The sequence below is a fragment of the Lithobates pipiens genome, unplaced genomic scaffold (assembly GCF_037356315.1).
Source record: "Lithobates pipiens isolate NorthernLeopardFrog02 unplaced genomic scaffold, aLitPip1_a1.2 Scaffold_35, whole genome shotgun sequence".
Lineage (NCBI taxonomy): Eukaryota > Metazoa > Chordata > Amphibia > Anura > Ranidae > Lithobates > Lithobates pipiens.
In genome coordinates, this window is record NW_027507811.1 from 21,337,885 (window position 1) to 21,344,611 (window position 6,727).

The 6,727-nt window shown below is 44.0% G+C and overlaps 1 pseudogene; it reads right to left on the minus strand.

Moving 5' to 3' along the window:
• Positions 1–635: 635 nt before the first annotated feature.
• Positions 636–6,706, minus strand: LOC143955204 (uncharacterized; annotated as a pseudogene).
• Positions 6,707–6,727: the final 21 nt, after the last annotated feature.

Genomic DNA, 6,727 nt, shown 5'->3' on the forward strand with positions numbered 1-6,727 from the left:
AGCATTCCAACACTACAAGGAATGCAAAAAGTGTAAAAACACAATCAGGCGGCTAAAAAATACTAAATTGGGATACCACAATGCGGGGGGGGGGGGGGGCAGAAACTGTAGCAGGAAAATCTCACCATTGGGGTCTCCAAAAAATAAAAGAAGCCAAGAGAAGACTTGGCCCATAAAGCTCCACCTGTAAATTTAATATCACTTTTGACAGGATGCGTCCCTTTATACAATAAATATTTTCTTCCTACAGTTATTTTATGAACTAAACAGTTCCACCCGAAAAAAAAAAAAAAAACATTGTACATTCATAAAAAACTAGAAGGCAGGTGCCTCTGATGTCCAATTAGCCTTCTTTTACCTGTAAAACTTTTCAAGCAGTCTGATCACATTGAAGACGCAGTGCCGCATGTGTTCTCTGATGTGTAACCAGGTTTTCTTTCACAGTGAAAGATTTCCCGCACTCTGTGCATGAATACGGACGTTCGCCCGTGTGAACTCTCTGGTGTCTAATAAGGCTTGTTTTTTGCGTGAAAGATTTCCCGCACTCTGAACATGAATAAGGACGCTCCCCCGTGTGACTTCTCTGATGCTTAACAAGGTCTCCTTTCAGAGCGAAAGACTTCCCGCACACTGAGTATGATTAAAGACGTTCACCCGTTTGTATTCTCTGGTGTGTAACATAGCCTGTTTTATGACTAAAAGTTTTCCCGCACCCTCAACAAGGCTTCTTTCCTCTGTGAAAGATTTTCCGCACTCTGAACATGAAAAAGGACGCTCACCCGTGTGAATTCGTTAGTGAATCACAAGGTTTCCTTTCTGAGAGAAAGATTTTCCGCACTCTGAACATGGATAAGGACGATCACCCATGTGTCTTTTCTGGTGTGTAACAAGGCCTTATAAGTGAAACATTCTCCGCACTGTAAACATGAATAAGTAAGTTCACCTGACTTCTCTGGTGTGTAGCAAGTTCTTCTTTTTTAGGGAAATGTTTCCCGCACTCTGAACATGAATAAGGACGCTCACCGGTGTGAATTATCTGGTTTTTAACAAGGACTACTTACTGAGTGAAAGATTTCCCGCACTCTGAACATGAATAGGGATGCTTGCCCGTGTGACTTCTCTGGTGTTTATTAAGGTCTAATTTTTGAGCAAAAGATTTCCAGCACTGTACACATGGATAGGGACTGATCACCCTTGTGAGTTCTCTGGTGCTGCACAAGGTTTCCTTTTAGAGTGAAAGATCTCCCGCACTCTGAACATGAATAGGGACGCTCGCCAGTGTGAATTTTCAGGTGTATAGTAAGTGCTCCCTTCTGAGTGAAACATTTCCCGCACTCTGTACATGAGAATAGATTGTAGACATGTGCAGAGTAAAATATTTCGCTTCGGAATTTCGTTTTCGTTCGAAAAATTAATTTATTTAGTTACTCCCGAAATTCGTTTTTCGTTCAAAAATTGCATTCGTCCGAAAATCCACATGTATTATGGTCGAATCTGTCTTTGAAGGCTTATGGTGTCTGTCGAATGTATAAAGAAGATTCGACGGAGCTAGTATATAGCATACTTCATGTGAACTTTAGAACCCTATTAAAGTCTATGGGACTCCAACGTTCAAAATCTAAAGAACTAATTTTAAAGGCTAATATGCAAGTTACTGTCCTAAAAAGTGTTTGGGGACCCGGGTCCTGCCCCAGGGCACATGTATTAATGCAAAAAAAAGTTTTAAAAAGTGACGTTTTTTCGGGAGCAGTGATTTTAATAATGATTAAAGTGAAACAATAAAAGTGTAATATTCCTTTAAATTTCGTAGGGGGGGGGGGGGGTGTCTATAGTGTGCCTGTGAAGGGGCGCATGTTTCTGGTGCTTAGAACTGTCCCTGCAGAAAGTGTCATTTATGCAGGATAAAAAGTCCTTTAAAATCACTCGCAGCTATTATGAATTGTCGGCTCCGTAATACAGAGAACACTTATTGAAAGTCATTGATAAAAAAAAAAAAAAAATTTTTAAAAAGCGTGGGGGTCCCCCAAATTCAATTACCAGGCCCTTCAGGTCTGGTATGGATATTAAGGTGAACCCCGCGTCAAATTTAAAAAAAAAATTGGAGGGGTCCCCCTAAAAATCCATACCAGACCCTTTATCCGAGCACGCAACCTGGCAGGCAGCAGGAAAAGAGCGGGGGATGAGAGAGCAGCCCCCCTCCCTCCTGAACCGTACCAGGCCACATGCCCTCAACATTGGGAGGATGCTTTGGGGGTCTGTGACCCCTCAAAGCACCTTGTCCCCATGTTGATGTGGAGAAGGGCCTCATCCCCACAACCGTGGCCGGTGGTTGTGGGGGTCTGCGGGCGGGAGGCTTATCAGAATCTGGAAGCCCCCTTTAACAAGGGGACCCCCAGATCTTGGCCCCCCTGTTTGAAATGGTAAGGGGGTACAAAAGTACCCCTACCATTTCACAAAGAAAGTGTAAAAAATAGTTAAATAAGACCAACACACTTGAAAAATTCCTTTATTAAAAAAAAAAAAAAAAAAAAAAAAAGATTCCAGCGGTGGTAATCCACTCTAATTTTTTGCGCTATAAACAAACAAAAATAGAGCGACAATTTAAAAAAAAAAAAGCATTATTTTTTACTTTTTGTCATAATAAATATCCCCCAAAAATATATAAAAAAACATTTTTTCCCTCAGTTTAGGCCGATACGTATTCTTCTACATATTTTTGGTATAAAAAAAAAATCGCAATAAGCGATTATTGATTGGTTTGCGCAAAAGTTATAGCGTTTACAAAATAGGGATAGTTTTATGGCATTTTTATTAATAATTTTTTATTATTATTTTTTTTACTAGTAATGGCGACGATCAGCGATTTTTATTGTGACTGCGACATTGCGGCGGACACATCGGACATTTTTGACACATTTTTGGGACCATTGTCAGTTATACAGCATCAGTGCTATATAAAAGCAGTGATTCCTGTGTAAATGACACTGGCAGTGAAGGGGTTAACCAGTAGGTGGCAGTGTAGGGGTTAAGTGTTCCTAGGGGTGTGTTACTAACTGTTGGGGGCTGGGCTTTCATTTAGTGAACACTGATCTCTGCTCCAATCACATGGAGCAGAGATCAGCGTCACTAGTTGCTAGGCAGAATGGGGAAATGCTGTTTACACGGCATTTCCTCCATTCAGCCGTCCCGTGAGACGATCGCGGCTAAGCCCGCGTCGATCGAGTCCGCGGGACCCGCGACCGGACTCACGGGGGTCCCGACCGGCACGCGAGCGAGATGCCGGCGGCGCTCTCGAGATGGCAGGGTGGCATTGAAGATTGGACATACCTGTACGCCAATATGCCTGCGCGTGCCATTCTGCCGACATAAATCGGCGTGCGCCGGTCGGGAACTGGTTAAAGAAGAGAGAAGTTTATTTCTAAAACAAGAAAAATGTGGGAAGAGGGCATAGGGCACAGGACACCAGTAATAACGATCAGCAAACTGGCAGATTCCTTAGACAAAAATAGGTGAGATAAGATAGACAGCAGTACAGGAAAGGAGCCTTTAGGCTGAACCAGCACATCTTTACTTTGTAGGATAGGCTGTCTCGTATAGTAACTGAGCTTTACTCACTGCATCATACCGAATTCCTTAGATGAGTTCTCTATTGAAGTTCTCCCAGCCACCTCATGGATCCCCGGTCTGTGAAGAGTCACCTCTGGTGCTTCCTTATTACTCCATCCCTCTCAGAATTGATTCGGGACACTGAGGAGGCTTTTCTTAGCAGAACCCTAAACAAGCTGATAGGCCTCGGACAGGCCTAGCAACCGGCGGCCACTTGGATAGGCCTCAGGATTCAGGCCTAGCAGCCAGAAGCTGTTTCACACACATCCACCCAGGCCGCAGCCCTAGGCAGGAAGACCAACATCAACTGACGTCTCCCAAATAAATACCTTTTCTCAGCATGCATAGCAGCAAATATGATTGGCTGAGAAAGATATGTTTATCCATAACCTGAACTCACTGTAGCTCATCACACTACTGTCAAAAGGCAACAGCACCACCTACTGACAAAAGGAAAAAACACAGCTAAACAGGATTAGGACAGAAGTCATTTGACCACTATACACTACAAATTAGCCAGGCTGGCTACCACCCAGCATTAATAAATGTACCTGTAGCCCTATTCTAGGACGAGGGTGCTACATGTGAAAGGTACCTAACCCCTTTAGCACTAAGGTCTCGTTTTTGAGAAACACTCTGAATTCTCAGGTGTTCAACTAGGTTTCATTTACAGTATCTTGAAAAAGTGAGTACACCCCGCACATTTTTTTATATCTTTTCATGTGACAACACTGAAGAAATGACACTTTGCTACAATGTGAAGTAATGAGTGTACAGCTTGCATAACAGTGTAAATTTGCTGTCCCCTCAAAATAACTCAACACACAGCCATGTCTAAACCACTGGCAACAAAAGTGAGTACACCCCTAAGTGAAAATGTCCAAATTGGACCCAAAGTGTCAATATTTTGTGTGGCCACCATTTTCCAGCACTACCTTAACCCTCTTGGGTATGGAGTTCACCAGAGCTTCACAAGTTGCCACTGGAGTCCTTGGCCACTCCTCCATGAGGGAGCTGGTGGATGTTAGAGACCTTGCACTCCTCCACCTTCCCTTTGAGGATGCCCCACAGATACTAAATAGGGTTTAGGTCTGGAGACATGCTTGGCCAGTCCATCTCCTTTATCCTCAGCTTCTTTAGCAAGACAGTGATCATCTTGGAGGTGTGTTTGGGGTGGTTATCATGTTGGAATACTGCCCTACGGCCCAGTCTCTGAAGGGAGGGGATCATGCTCTGCTTCAGTATGTCACAGTACATGTAGGCATTCATGGTTCCCTCAATGATCTGTAGCTCCCCAGTGCCGGCAGCACTCATGCACCCCCAGACCATGACACTCCCACCACCATGCTTGACTGTAGGCAACACACACTTGTCTTTGTACTCCTCACCTGATTGCCGCCACACACGCTTCACACCATCTTAACCAAATAAGTTTATCTTGGTCTCATCAGACCACAGGACATGGTTCCAGTAATCCATGTCCTTAGTCTGCTTGTCTCTAGCAAACTGTTTGTGGGCTTTTTTGTGCGACAGCCATGCAGACCAATTTGATGCAGTGTGCGGCGTATGGTCTGAGCACTGACAGGCTGCCCCCACCCCTTCAACCTCTGCAACAATGCTGGCAGCACTCATACGTCTATTTCCCAAAGACAACCTCTGGATATGATGCTGTGACCTCAACTTCTTTGGTGGACCATGGCGAGGCCTGTTCTGAGTGGAACCTGTCCTGTTATACCGCTGTATGGTCTTGGCCACCGTGCTGCAGCTCAGTTTCAGGGTCTTGGCAATCTTCTTATAGCCGAGGCCAGGGATATGCAATTAGCGGACCTCCAGCTCTTGCTAAACTACAAGTCCCATCATGCCTCTGCCTCTGGCTGTCATGCTTTTAGCTCTAAGCCCTTGTACACATGGTCAGACATTCCGATGGACAATGTCCGATCGGACCGTGTTGTGGGATAATCCGACTGTGTATGGGCTCCATTGGACGGACCAAGTTTTCCAGCTGGGCTATAAAATTTTCCAACAACATGATCCGATCGGACTTTGTCCAATCGTTTGTAGAGAATTACGATCAGACAAAGTGCCACGCATGCTCAGATCAAATTCCTAGACCAAAGCTATTGGCTACTAGCCTGACTGTAGTCCCATCCTAACGAAATAATGTCATCACGTTACGTACGATCGGATTTTCTAAAAACTTTGTCCGACCGTGGGTATGCAACAGTTTCGGACAAAATCCGTCAGACAAAATCAGACGGATTTGGTTGTCGGAATGTCCGACCGTGTGTACAAGGGCTTAGAGTCTTGCTATGCCTCATGGGAATTGTAGTTCTGCAACAGCTGGAGGTCCGCTAATTGCATATCCCTGGCCTAGGCCATCTTTATGTAGAGCAACAAATCTTTTTTTTTTTTCAGATGCTCAGAGAGTTCCTTGCCTTGAGGTGCCATGTTGAACTTCCAGTGACCAGTATGAAAGAGTGATAACACCAAATTTAACACTCCTGCTCCCCATTCTTCACACCTGAGACCTTGTAACACTAACGAGTCACATGACACCGGCGAGGGGAAAATGGCTAATTGGGTCTGATTTGGACATTTTCACTTAGGGGTGTACTCACTTTTGTTGCCAGAGGTTTAGACATTAATCTCTGTGTATCGAGTTATTTTGAGGGGACAGCAAATTGACACTGTTATACAAGCTGTACACTCACTACTTTACATTGTAGACAAGTGTAATTTCTTCAGTGTTGTCACATGAAAAGATAGAAAATATTTACAAAAAGGTGAGGGATGTACTTACTTTTGTGATATACTGTATGTGTGAAAGGTTTTTGCACTCTGAATGTGAATAAGGAAACTCCCACTGTGTAAATCCTCTGGTGTCGAAGAAGGTCTCCTTGAGGAAAGGTTTCCTGCACTACAGACATGAATAGAGAAGCTCACCCTTGTGAATTCTCTGATGTTTAATAAGGGTTCCCTTCAGTTTGAAAGATTTCCCGCACCCTGAATATGAATAAGGATGCTCTCTAGTGCGAATTCTCTGGTTCGCAGCAAGTTCTCCTTTTCTGAGTGAGAGATGAACATGAATAAGCTCACACATATGACGGAAAGAAGAGAAGAC